This window comes from Triticum urartu, chromosome 6 (genome assembly GCF_003073215.2).
Source record: "Triticum urartu cultivar G1812 chromosome 6, Tu2.1, whole genome shotgun sequence".
Taxonomy (NCBI): Eukaryota; Viridiplantae; Streptophyta; class Magnoliopsida; order Poales; family Poaceae; genus Triticum; species Triticum urartu.
The window spans coordinates 341789464-341804692 of NC_053027.1; positions in this window are offsets into that span (position 1 = coordinate 341789464).

A 15229-nucleotide genomic window follows, 5' to 3' on the forward strand; every position below is an offset into this window, starting at 1 on the left:
CCAGATCGGAAGAGGAGCTCCTGATCCGGAGCCCCGTCACCTGCCTCACGACCCTACTGGCTCAGCCCCGCCGCCGGCAACCGGACCTCCCCGGAGATGAGTGCCGCGCCGCCCTGTTCCTCTCCTCCTCCCTCTGGTTCTCCCTCTTCTTCCCCTCTCACGATTCCTCTCTCTCTCCCATGGTTCACATGAGCGCCATGTCCGGCTTTGGAGCTCCGCCTGCGCTCGGATCCGCCGCCGGGAATGGGTTCCCCGGGGCCAGATCCGTCCTCTCCGGTCCTCCCTGCCGCCCTAACCTGCTGGAGTCGCCACTGCCCCACCGTTGACTTCGGGCGCCGCCGCCCCTGCCTCCTGCTCGTGCGCCTCAGGCATGAGGAGAACGACGACCCGCGTCGCCGGCCGCGTGGGCCACCACGCGCCCGCATGGGCCTCCCCACACGCGAGGCCCAGCCCAACTCTTCCCGCCGGCCCGCTACCTCCTCCTCAAACTAGGCTGAGCCCATGGTAAGCTGCCAGTTAAGCCCCACCCATGCGTAAATTAGTTATGCTGCACTCACACTGCTTTGCTGAAACGCCTAAGTCATTTCTGCCATTCATCTCATATTGTAATCTCGTGATGTGTGTAACTTTGTGCATGTTGCTCCAAATTGCGTGTATGATATATCAAAATGTTCATCGCTGAGTGCTCTTCATGTTGTATAGTTTGCATGCATGTTACTGTTCATATTGATGCCCTAATTGTCGTTGCAAGAGTGCTATATGATGTTAACCTATTGAGTTTGTCATAACTTGCTGATTTGTCTTTTTCATTGCATTTTGTGTGTGCATCTTTTGTGCATCATGTCTATATGTTTTAGGAGCATATCCATGCCATCTTTATAGTGGTGCCATCCATGTATTTTTATGTTCCTTGTGGTGACTAGAACAAGCTTGTGAAGTGTGCTACCTAATGTTGCTGATTTCCGAGACTTAGTGATTTTTGCTAAGTCTGTAATTGTTACAATATGTTGCCTTGTTCACTTGAAGCTACCATCTATTCCATGCATAATCTAGAGATGCCTAGTTGACATGTTTTCATGTCCATGGTATGCTCTTTTATGCCATGCCTTTTGATGCCTCATATATGTCTTGTAGCGTATGTTTTCATTGCCATGAACATGCCTATATGATGTTCAAGTTTTCTGTTAACTTCATAATGCTATGTTGCGAGCTTGTTATTGATTAATCTATGCCTCTTTTGGTGACTGTTACAACATTCAAACTTGTCTTGATGGTTCCCACTATTCCATAAGTCATATGGTTATGATGCTTTGATGTTATTTGCTCCTTGTTATGTTTACTTTGATGCCATTCCCTTGGGTTGTCATATAAGTTGCTGTAGCTTGTCTCTTTCTTGCTCTCAAGTTGCCATCATGCTAAATCTGTCATCCTATCAACATCATGTTCCTTTTTGCAAGCATCATAGTAGCTACTCCATGCTTCATATGAACTTGTGCCCTTGGAATAAGTTGAAGTATATCATGTCTACTACATGTCCATGTCTTTTGCATCATTATTAAAGTTGCTATGCTTGATTTTATGTGCCTCTAAAGTCAGCATCATAATGTAATCATTGCATTCTCAGATTTCCTCTAAGTTTGACAATCATCATATATCATGTTGCATCTTGTCTTGTTGATTGCCATTGATGTAGGGCTTATATGGAGATGCTTAGTAATCATGTTTTGCCATGTTCAACCTGTACTTTAATGCCATGCTTTTTTTTCCATGATCTTGCACTATATCATCTTTGTTTCATGCCTCCAACAGGTCAACATGTTATTCCTGCTCATGCATATGCTCTGTTTTTCACTGTCATAATATGTAGTATTAAGTTGCCTTGTTGCATTGATCATCTTGGATTAATCTTGATGCCTATGAACCTAAATCTTAATGATATTTGAAGCATGTTATCTGTACTTTGAGTGCATATCAAGTTTGTCCTCATATGATTCCTGTAGCATGTTGTTTCCTTGATTGCAAAGTGCTTAGTTGCAGTTTTGGGCAGATTGTGTTTGAAACTTGTATGGAGTGTATGTGTTGAACTGTTGCTCTGTTTGAGCATGCTCTATATGAAACTTGCTTGGTTTTGCATGTAGTCTCATGTTACCTTGTTGCATCCATGTTTTGGAGTGGTTGTGATGTTGTTCGAATGCATTTTGCATCAATGCCATGTTTAACTTGTTTTGCTCATATCTTCTAGGCCGTAGCTCCGAATTAAACAAACTTTATATGTAACTTGACTAGAAAACCGTGTAGATCATCTTGGTGCACTTTAACTTGATGTTTAACAACTACAACATTGTGTTATGATCAGATCGGGACCAATTTCGAAATTTGCATATGAGGACTTACCGGAATTGTTATATGTTGTTTCCGACCTCATTTAAACTTGTTTTGGCGTGTTGCTCTTGTATGCGTCATCTCCTGCCATGAGTAGCATCATGTAGCCTTGTCATGCATCATACTTGGTTGAGCATCATGTCTTGTTTATGTGTTGTGTGTTTACCATGTTGTTTGCTTCTTTCCGGTTGTGCTCCTTCTCGATAGTTCCTGTTTCGTTGCGATTGTGAGGATTCGTTCGACTAGGTGGCTTCATCTTCTTCATGGACTGGTTCTTCTTCCTAGTGGGATTTCAGGCAACATGACCGTCACCTTGGATCTCACTACTATCTTTGCTATGCTAGTTTGTCTCGATGCTATCGTTATGTCGTGCTACCTACCACTTGTTTATCAAGCCTCCCAAATTGCCATGATAGCCTCTAACCTTTTCACCCTTCCTAGCAAACCGTTGTTTGTCTATGTTACTGCTTTGCTTAGCCCCTCCTATAGCGTTGCTAGTTACAGGTGCAGTTGCAGGTTGTTCCATGTTGGGACATGGATATCATGGGATATCACAATATCTCTTATTTAATTAATGCATCTATATACTTGGTAAAGGGTGGAAGGCTCGACCTTATGCCTGGTGTTTTGTGTAACGCCCTCGATGCGGCTATAGCTCCCACGTGTCGAGGCACGACTTAGAGACATAACCGCATTGAAAGCAATGTCGCAAGTCAGGCAATCATTACAACATCCCATGTAATACATAATAAAAGGGGGGAAAACATAGTTGGCTTACACTCGCCACGTCACATCAGAGTACATAAATAACATCCATCAAACAATCACTCATGGCCCGACTACGGCGCCAAAATGGAAAAGAACCCAACATGCGACAAGGCCCTAAATCAAACCCCAACTAGGCACCACTACTGATCATCGGGAAAGGAAACATAATAACGCTGAGAGTCCTCGTCGAACTCCCACTTGAGCTCGTACTCGTCACCTGGAGCGGAATCACCTGGACCTGCATCTGGAATTATGGTATCTGTGAGCCACAGGGACTCAGCAATCTCGCACCCTCGCGATCAAAACTATTTAAGCTTATAGGAATGGATAAGGCAAATATAAGTGGAGCTGCAGCAGGCGACTAGCATATGTGGTGGCTATCTTATACGCAAAGAGAGCGAGAAGAGGAGGCAAAGCGCGAGCGAGAAACTAGAAGAGCAACCTGCGCAAGCATAACTCCAACACCGTGTCCACTTCCCGGACTCCGCCGAGAAGAGGCCATCACGGCAACACACTCAGTTGATTCATTTTAATTAATTAAGGTTTAAGTTAACTACAACCGGACATTAACAAATTCCCATCTGCCCATAACCGCGGGCACGGCTTTCGAAAGTTCAATCCCTGCAGGGGGGGTCCCAACTTAGCCCATGACAAGCTCTCACGGTCAACGAAGGATAAGACCTCCACCCGAGACACACCGATCAGACTCGGTAACCCGGTACAACAAGACAATTCGACAGGTTAAAACAAGACCAGCAACATCGCCCGAATGTGCCGACAAATCCCGATAGGAGCTGCACATATCTCTTTCTCAGGGCACACCCAGATTGTCTAAACTTCCGGTAGGCCAGCCCAGAGTTGCCCCTGGTAGCCACCGGCGGCTGACGGTTTGGACCAACACTCAGAGGAGCACTGGCCCGGGGGGGTTAAAACAAGATGAGCCTTGAGTCTGCAGAACCCAAGGGAAAGAAAAGGCTAGGTGGCAAATGGTAAAACAAAGGTTGGGCATTGCTGGAAAAGCTTTAATCAAGGCGAACTATCAAGGGGTTCCCATAATAACCCAACCGCGTAAGGAACGCAAAAAATCCGGGAACATAACACCGATATGACGAAAACTAGGGCGGCAAGAGTGGAACAAAACACTAGGCGAGAGGCCGAGCCTTCCACCCTTTACCAAGTATATAGATGCATTAAGATAACATAGCAATATAATGATATCCCCAACAAGAAAAATAAATGATGTTCCAACAAGGAACGGCCTCCAAACTTCACCTGCAACTAGCAACACTATAAGAGGGGCTGAGCAAAGCGGTAGCATAGCCAATCAACGGTTTGCTAGGACATGGTGGGTTAGAGGCTCAACATGGCAATTGGGAGGCTGACAAGCAAATGGTAGGCATCATAGCATTGGCATAGCAAGAGCGAGCAAACTAGCATAGCAAAGATAGTAGTGATTTCGAGGGTATGATCATCTTGCCTGCACAGTTGTCAGAGTTGACTGGATCCTCACAAGCAAACTCAACGGGCTCCTCGGTAGCGAACTCATATCCCGGCTCTACCCAAACAAGAGAAACAAGCAACAAGGATACAATCAACCACGTGCAAGACCAAGCAATATGGTGAAATGATGATATGCTATGCGGGATGCGATGCGGGATGCAAAATGCAAGATATGACAGGAAATGCATGAACCTGGCCTCAACTTGGAATTCCAAGGGTTCCACTGGATAGAGGGGATGAAATCGCTTGAAAACGATATAAAGATCATTGGAATCGGAGTTACGGTTTGGAAATGGCAAGCGTTTTAAGATATGACACCGGTCTACGATTTACAGCAAGTACGCATCTAAACGCAACGAAATGAACATGCTACAGCCACCAAACATGACATCAAAATATATGGCAGGGATGCCCACAAGATGCTTAACAAAAGACTAGCACTGAGCCACGGCCAATTCATCCATTAAGAGGTTTAAACAAGCATGGCAAAAACGCAAATGCAAAACAGATTCCAGACTTGGTGAAATTAGCATTAGTCTGAAATTTCAGATCACGAAGCCCTCTTCGGAGCAGCAAAACAACATGATAAATGACCTGAACATGACAAGCAAGAACATGTAATGGAGCTACTCAACAAGCTTAACAAAATTCCCAAAGTGACCTGGGGCCAAAAGGGATCACAAAATATATTAACGGGCACACGAACATAGCTAAAACACAATCAGTTTTCAGACTTAGTGAAAACTGAGACATGCTGAAATATAACTCACGAAGGCATGTAAACGAGCTCGATGCACTCACTACGGTGCAAGTCATGGCAAGGCAAGCATACATCCATTAAGAAGGCACAAAATACAAGCTATACATGGCAAGAACAAAGGCATAGCATGCATGGATCACTAACGGTAGCATCGGCAAAATCGCAAACAAGTTGACGATCTGCCCAGATTAACAACGAAGCAAAAGTTGAGCTCGATTGAGTCAACCTAGAGCACTCCATATATGCAAACAAAGACATGGATGGATAGAGCATAACATAAATATCAAAACTCCCTTACTGATAATCCTCAAAAGAGGCACGGATCACTAGGAAACTAGCTGGACATATAGCATCATGAACTAAAATATCCCAGACTTAGTGAAAATCACTAAGTCCCTGAAATCAGATTTCCCGGGTGCCTCTCTTTGCGAGCTTGCACAAGTCACAACACACATCCTAAAAATGCATGGGTTGCACCTCTGAAAAGAAGACAAAATGCTTAACAAAACATATGAAGGACTCACAGGCATAGCATGCACACAATAATCATGGCAAAAATGACAAAAGTCTAAGATGAACTAGAAGATCTGACAATTAACTCACGAAGCCTCCTTCTAACAGCATTTTGGGCATCAAGATGAGCTCAAATGAAAATGATGCACTGGAATGAAATGATGTACTCGTCGAGACGAACATTTTGATATATCATATGTCCAAGACGGAGCTACGGATGCAAAGTTACGGGCAGTCAAAGGTAGCATAAAAAATCTAGGGTTAGGGACGAAAGTCAACCGAGGAGTCTCCAGATCCAGATTTGCACGCGGAACGAGGTTCGCCGGGGAGCTCGCCGGAGTTCCTATAGACGGCCGGAGACGGTGGAGATCGCCGGATCTGGAGCGGAGGCGGCCGGAGAGGGTCTTGGGGGCACCGGATCCGGCCGATGGGCGCCCGGGGCGGCGGCGGCCGGTGGCGGCGAGGGGCGCCGCGGGCGGTGAGCTTGGCGGCGGGGTGGCGAGTGGCGAGGCGGCGGTCGCCGGCCGGAGCGGCGGGATGCGGCGGGCGGCGCACGGCGATGATGGGCGGCGCGGGAGGCGGCGGACGTGGGCCGGGGAGGCAGGCGGCGGCGGAGCAGACGGGCTCGCGGGGGCCCAGTTTGGGCCTCCCGGGCCGGCGCGCGGGTGGCGGCGCGGCGAAGTGGGCGCGGCGGCTCGGCGAATGGGGAGGAGCCACGTGGCGCTGGCGGTCAGGTCGGACACGTCCGGCTCGCGCGGACGTTGTCCGGCGGCGGCGGGGAGGGATGGATCTAGGGTTTCGGGGAAGGAGATGATCCGAAAATGGAGGGGTGTATATATAGGCATAGAGGGAGCTAGGAGAGTCCAAATGAGGTGCGGTTTTCGGCCACGCGATCGTGATCGAACGCTCTAGGACATGGAGCAGAGTTTGGTGGGTTTTGGGCCAAATTTGAGGGGTGTTGGGCTGCAACACACACGAGGCCTTTTCGTTCCCTCGGTTAACCGTTGGAGTATCAAACGAAGTCCAAATGATACGAAACTTGACAGGCGGTCTACCGGTAGTAAACCAAGGCCGCATGGCAAGTCTCGGCCCAATCTGGAAATGTTTAATCCCCACACACGAAAGAAAGCTAGAAATGGCCACCGGAGGAGAACGAAGCGCCGGAATGCAAAACGGACAACGGGGAAAATGCTCGAACGCATGAGATGAACATGTATGCAAATGCAATGCACGTGATGACATGATATGAGATGCATGAAAACGAAAACAACACACGGAGACAAAACCCGAATCCGAGGAAATAAATATAACTTAACGCCGGAAACGGCAAGAGTTTGAGTACAAATTGGGAAAGTTACATCTGGGGCGTTACATTTTGTTACACTCTTGCCTCCCTAGTTTACGACATACTGGTGTTATGTTCCTTGATTTTGCGTCCCTAACACAATGAGGGGTATGGGACCCTCTTGACAGTTTGCTTTGAATAAAACTCTTCCAACAAGGCCCAACATTGGTTTTACCATGTGCCTAACAACAACTGAAACTTGCGTAGGGACTTGCCGGCCCCCGTGGACTTAATTCAACCCCCGGGCCAGTGCTCCACATGAGTGTTGGTCCAAACTAGAGCATCGTGTGGGACCGCCCCTTGGAAACTTGGGGTATTTGGTATATACCTGTACGCTTCGCTCATCCGGTGTACCCTGAGAATGAGACCGCACAACTCCTATCAGGCTAGGTCGGTGCATCGGGAGGTCTTGCTGGACTTGTTTTACCATTGTCGAAATGTCTTGTGCACCGGGATTCTGAGTCTGATCAGAGGGTCCCGCGATGTAGGATTGTCTCCGCGGATCGTGAGCTTGTTACGGGCTAAGTTGGGACACCCCTGCAGGGCTTAAACTTTCGAGAGTCGTGCCCGTGGTTATGTGGCAGATGGGAATTTGTTAATATCCGGTTGTGGAAGACCTGAAGTAAACTCAATTTAAAATACACCAACCGCATTGCGTAACCGTGATTGTCTCTTTTCGAGGAAGTCCGAGAGGAGAACACGGTTGGGTCATGTTTGGACGTAAGTAGTTCAAGATCACTTCTTGATCATTTCTAGTCTGCAACCGTTTGCATAGTTTCTCATCTTACTCTTGTACTCGTAAGTTAGCCACCATACATTGCTTAGTCGCTGCTGCAACCTCACCCCTTATCCTTTTTTCCATACCCATTAAGCTTTGCTAGTCTTGATACCCATGGGAATGGGATTGCTGAGTCCTTGTGGCTCACAGATTACTACACCAACAGTTGCAGGTACAGGTAATGCGATGATCATGATGTGAGAGAGATGTTTTGCTTGTCTTGGAGATCTTCTTCTTCATCGATCTTGGGTTAGGTTCCTGGTCGGCAGCCTGGGCTAGCAGGGTGGATGTCGTTTGAGTTTATATTTGTGTTTCATCCTTAGTCGGATGTTGTTCTATGTATGTTGTATTGATGTATTCTTGCGATATTTGTATGCCTTGTATGTATCCCCATCTTTTATGTAATGGTACGATGTAATGATATCCACCTTGCAAAAGCATGTCAATATGCGGTTCTATCCTTTGTGGGACCTTCGAGTTCCTTTAGGATAGAGTCACATATTGGGCGTGACACCAACTAGGAGGAATCCTACATGGGTGCCTCCCCAATTCGGCCTAACCCCTTCCGTAAGTTCCGGAGGAGGGAGGAAGGAGGAGGGAGAGGTAAGGAAGGGGGAGGCCGAATCCCTCCCCTTCCTTCTCTCTTCCCCTCTTTCCTTCTCCTCTTATTTCGGCCTATATGGGGCGCACGAGCCCCTTAGGGGCTGGTCCGTATCCGGTACCCCTAGAACACTTCCCGTGTCTGAATATCATTGTCCTATATATGAATCTTTACCTCTCGACCATTTCGAGACTCCTCATCATGTTCGTGATCTCCTCCGAGACTCCAAACAACATTCGGTCACCAAATCACATAACTCATATAATACAAAATCATCATTGAACATTAAGCGTGCGGACCCTACGGGTTTGAGAACTATGTAGACATGACTGAGACACCTCTCTGGTCAATAACCAATAGCGGAACCTGGATGCTCATACTGGTTCCTACATATTCTACGAAGATCTTTATCGGTCGTATCGTAATGACAACATACGTTATTCCCTTTGTCATCAGTATGTTACTTGCCCGAGATTCGATTGTCGATATCTTCATACCTAGTTCAATCTCATTACCGGCATGTCTCTTTTACTTGTTCTGTAATACATCATCCCGTGACTAACTCATTAGTCACTATGCTTGCAAGGCTTCTTATGATGTGCATTACCGAGAGGGGCCCAAAGATACCTCTCGATACTCGGAGTGACAAATCCTAATCTTGATCTATGCCAACCCAACAAACATCGCCGGAGATGCCTGTAGAGCATATTTATAATCACCCAGTTACATTGTGACATTTGATAGGACACAAGGTATTCCTCCGGTATCTGGGAGTTGCATAATCTCATAGTCAAAGGAATATGTATTTGACATGAAGAAAGCAGTAGCAATAAAACTGAACGATCAATATGCTAAGATAACAGATGGGTCTTGTGCATCACATCTTTCTCCTAATGATGTGATCCCGTTCATCAAATGACAACACATGTCTATGGTTAGGAAACTTAACCATATTTGATTAACGAGCTAGTCTAGTAGAGGCTTACTAGGGACATGGTGTTTTGTCTATGTATCCACACATGTATCAAATTTCCGGTTAATACAATTCTAGCATGAATAATAAACATTTATCATGATATAAGGAAATATAAAATAAAAACTTTATTATTGCCTCTAGGGCATATTTCCTTCAGTCTCCCACTTGAACTAGAGTCATTAATCTAATTCACATCGCCATGTGATTTAACACCAATAGTTCACATCTTTATGTGATTAACACCCATAGTTCACATCGCCATGTAACCAACACCCAAAGGGTTTACTAGAGTCAATAATCCATTTCACATCGCTATGTGATTAACACCCAAAGAGTACTAAAGTGTGATCATGTTTTGCTTGTGAGAGAAGTTTAGTCAACGGGTCTGCCACATTCAAATCTGTAAGTATTTTGCAAATTTCTATGTCTACAATGCTCTGCATGGAGCTACTCTAGCTAATTGCTCCCACTTTCAATATGTATCCAGATTGAGACTCAGAGTCATCCGAATCAGTGTCAAAGCTTGCATCGACATAACTCTTTACGACGAACTCTTTGTCACCTCCATAACCGAGAAACATTTCCGTAGTCCTTTTTAGGTACCTAAGGATAATTTTGACCGTTGTGAAGTGATCTACTCCTGGATCACTATTGTACCCCTTTGCCAAACTCATGGTAAGGTACACAATAGGTCTGGTATACAACGTGGCATACTTTATAGAAACTATGGCTGAGGCACAGGGAATGACTTTCATTCTCTTTCTATCTTCTGCCGTGGTCGGGATTTGAGTCTTACTCAACATCATACCTTACAACTCAGGTAAGAACTCATTCTTTGACTGATCCATTTTGAACTCCTTCAAAATCTTATCAAGGTATTGATACGTCTCCAACGTATCTATAATTTATGAAGTATTCATGCCAATATATTATCATTCTTGGATGTTTTACAATCATTTTATAGAAACTTTATATCATTTTTTGGGACTAACCTATTGACCCAGTGTGCAGTGCCAGTTGCTGTTTTTTGCTTGTTTTTTACATCACAGAAAATCAATATTAGACAGAGTCCAAACACCACAAAACTTTTTGGAGATTTTTTTGTACCAAAAGGAACCCAATGGGCCCGAGCTGCACCTGGGGGTGCCCCGAGGAGGGCACAACCCACCAGGGCGCGCCAGGCCCCCTGGCGCACCTAGGTGGGTTGTGCCCACCTCGGTGGCCTCCCGTACCCCTTCTTTGCACTATAAATTCTCAAATATTCCGAAATCCATCAGGGTTGACCTAGATCAGAAGTTCCGCCGCCGCAGGGCTCCGTAGCCATCGAAAACCAATCGAGACCCGTTCCGGCACCCTGCCGGAGGGGGGAATCATCTTCGGTGGCCATCTTCATCATCCCGGCGGCCACCACGATGAGGAGGGAGTAGTCCACCCTCAGGGCTGAGGGTTTGTACCGGTAGCTATGTGTTTAATCTCTCTCTCTCTCTATCGTGATCTATATTATGGGCTTTGTTAATATAGTCGGATCATATGATGTTTCTCCCCTCTATACTCTTGTTGTGATGAATTGAATCTTTACCCTATGAAGTTTTGTCATGTCAGATTGAATGTTCAGATTTGAGAACACATGATGTATGTCTTGCAATATGAATACTTGAGGTGACAATGGGGTATCTTATTGATTTACTTGATATACGTTATAGCACTCAACCTGCGGATTCCCGCGGTGATATTGGGGTAATCTATGCATAGGAGTTGATGCACGTTTTTTATTATCTTTTCTCCGATAGAAACTTTGGGGTCTCCTTGTAGTTCTTTGTGTGGATTGAGTATTATGAATATGAATATGCTTTGGTGTTATTCTAGTAAAAACTCTACGATAGATCGAACGAAAACAATAGCTTTGTGTTATTTTAGTACGAACTCTTGAATAGATCAATCAGAAAGAATAGCTTTGAGGTGGCTTCGCACCCTACAAACAATTCCTACCTTTTATTCTCCGCTAATAGGAACTCGGGAGTGATTCTTTGCTGTACTTTGAGGGATAATCATATGATCCAACTATGTTAGTACTGTTGAGCGATTGCACTAGCGGAAGTACGGACCCTAGGCCTTGTTTTTAAGCATTGAAATATTTTTTTGTGCCCGTTTACTATTTGCTACCATACTGTTTTTATTTATTCAGATTATAAAAATATATTTCTACCATCCATATTACACTTTTATCACCATCTCTTCGCCGAGCTAGTGCACCTATACAATTTGCCATTGTATTGGGTGTGTTGGGGACACAAGAGATTTCTTGTATTTGGTTGTAGGGTCATATGAGAGAGACCATCTTCATCCTCACATCTCGCAGATTGATAAACCTTAGGTCATCCACTTGAGGTAAAATTGCTACTATCCTACAAAACTCTGCGCTTGGAGGCCCAACACGTGTCTACAAGAATAAAGTTGCGTAGTAGACATCGGGTATGTACTCATCGAAAGTCTTATCAAGCATCTTAATCTATCTCTATAGATCTTGATGCCCAATATGTAAGTAGTTTCACCGAGGTTTTTCTTTGAAAAACTCCTTTCAAACACTCCTTTATGCTTTCCAAAAAATTCTACATCATTTCCGATCAACAATATGTCATTCACATATACTTATCAGAAAGGCTGTAGTTCTCCCACTCACTTTCTTGTAAATACAGGCTTCACCGCAAGTCTGTATAAAACTATATGCTTTGATCAACTCATCAACGCGTATATTCTAACTCCGAGATGCTTGCACCAGTCCATAGATGGATCGATGGAGCTTGCACATTTTGTTAGTACATTTAGGATTGACAAAACCTTCTGGTTGTATCATATACAACTCTTTTCCATTAAGGAATGCAGTTTTGATATCCATTTGCCAGATTTCATAAAATGCGGCAACTTCTAACATGATTCGGACAGACTTAAGCATTGATATGAGTGAGAAAATCTCATCGTAGTCAACACCTTGAACTTGTCGAAAACATTTTGCAACAATTCAAGCTTTGTAGATAGTAACACTACCACCAGCATCCGTGTTCCTCTTGAAGATCCATTTATTCTCAATGGCTTGCCGATCATTGGGCAAGTCCACCAAAGTCCACACTTTGTTCTTATATATGGATCCTATCTCAGATTTCATGTCCTCAAGCTATTTATCGGAATCTGGGCTCATCATAGCTTCTTCATAGTTTGTAGGTTCATCATGGTCCAGTAACATGACTTCTAGAACATGATTACGGTACCACTCTGGTGCGGAACGTGTTCTGGTTGACCTACGAGGTTCGGTAGTAACTTGATCTGAAGTTTCATGATCATCATCATTAGCTTCTTCTCTAGTTGGTGTAGGCATCACGGGAACAGTTTTCTGTCATGAGCTACTTTCCAAATCGAGAGAAGGTATAATTACCTCATCAAGTTCTACTTTCCTCCCACTCACTTCTTTCGAGAGAAACTCCTTCTCTAGCAAAGGATCCATTCTTAGCAACAAAGATCTTCCTTCGGATCTGTGGTAGAAGGTGTACCCTACAATTTCTTTTGGGTATCCTATGAAGACGCACTTCTTCGATTTGGGTTCGAGCTCATCAGGCTGAAACTTTTACACATAAGCATCACAACCCCAAACTTTAAGAAACGACAGCTTACGTTTCTTGCCAAACCACAGTTCATACGGTGTCGTCTCAACGGATTTAGATGGTGCCCTATTTAACGTGAATGCAGCTTATCTCTAATGCATAACCCCAAAATGATAGTGGTAAATTGGTAAGAGACATCATAGATTGCACGATATCTAATAAAGTATGGGTACGACGTTTGGGCACACCATTACGCTGTGGTGTTCCAAGTGGTGTGAGTTGTTCCACATTTTAAATGAAGGCCAAACTCGTAAATCAAATATTCGCCTCCGCAATCAGATCGTAGAAACTTTATTTTCTTGTTACGATGATTCTCCTCTTTACTATGAAATTCTTTGAACTTTTCAATTGTTTCAGACATGTGTTTCATTAAGTAGATATACCCATATCTTCTCAAATCATTTGTGAAGGTTAGAAAATAACGATACCCACCACATGCCTCAACACTCATTGGACCACATACATCGATATGTATTATTTACAATAAGTTGATGGGTCACTCCATTGTTTCGGAGAACGGAGTTTTAGTCATCTTGCCCATGAGGCATGGTAACAAGTATCAAATGATTCCAAAAGTCCATTTGCATGGAGTTTCTTCATGTGCTTTACACCAATATGACCAAAACGACAGTGCCACAAATATGTTGCACTATCATTATCAACTTTGCATCTTTTGGCATCAATATTATGAATATGTGTATCACTATGATCGAGATTCAATAAACCATTTATATTGAGTATATGATCATAGAAGGTTTTATTCATGTAAACAGAATAACAATTGTTCTTCAACTTAAATGAATAAACATATTGCAATAAACATGATCCAATGATATTCATGCTCAACATAAACACCAAATAACATTTATTTTAGGTTCGACACTAATCCCGAAGGTAAAGGGAGTGTGCGATGGTGATCTTATCAACCTTGGAATCACTTCCAACACACATCGTCACCTCGCCCTTGCTACCTCTTGAGCTTGCGTTGGTTTTCCCTTGAAGAGGAAAGGATGATGCAGCATAGTAGCATAAGTATTTCCCTCAGTTTTGAGAACCAAGGTATCAATCCAGTAGGAGATAGCACAAAAGTCACCTAGTACCTGCACAAACAAACAAGAACCTCGCAACCAACGCGATAAAGGGGTTGTCAATCCCTTCACGGTCACTTACGAGAGTGAGATCTGATAGAGATAATAAGATTAATATTTTTCGTATTTTTGTTGTATAGATTGGAAAATAAATATTGCAAAATAGAAATATCAAATTGATAGGAAAATAATATGATGGAAGATAGACCCGGGGCCATAGGTTTCACTAGTGGCTTCTCTCAAGATAGCAATTTCTACGGTGGGTGAACAAATTACTGTCGAGTAATTGATAGAAAAGCGCATAGTTATAGAATATCTAGGCATGATCATGTATATAGGCATCACGTCTGCGACAAGTAGACCGAAACGATTCTGCATCTACTACTATTACTCCACACATCGACCGCTATCCAACATGCATCTAGAGTATTAAGTTCATAAGAACAAAGTAATGCATTAGGCAAGATGACATGATGTAGAGGGATAAACTCAAGCAATATGATATAAACCCCATCATTTTATCCTCGATGGCAATAATACAATACGTGCCTTGCTGCCCTTGTTGTCACTAGGAAAGGACACCACAAGATTGAACCCAAAGCTAAGCACTTCTCCCATTGCAAGAACGATCAATCTAGTAGGCCAAACCAAACTGATAATTCGAAGAGACTTGCAAAGATATTTAAATCATGCATAAAAGATTTCAAAGAAGAATCAAATATTGTTCATAGATAATCTTGATCATAAACCCACAATTCATCAGATCTCGACAAACACACCACAAAAAGAATTACATCGAATAGATCTCCAAGAGAATCGAGGAGAACTTTGTATTGAGATCTAGAGAGAGAGAAGAAGCCAT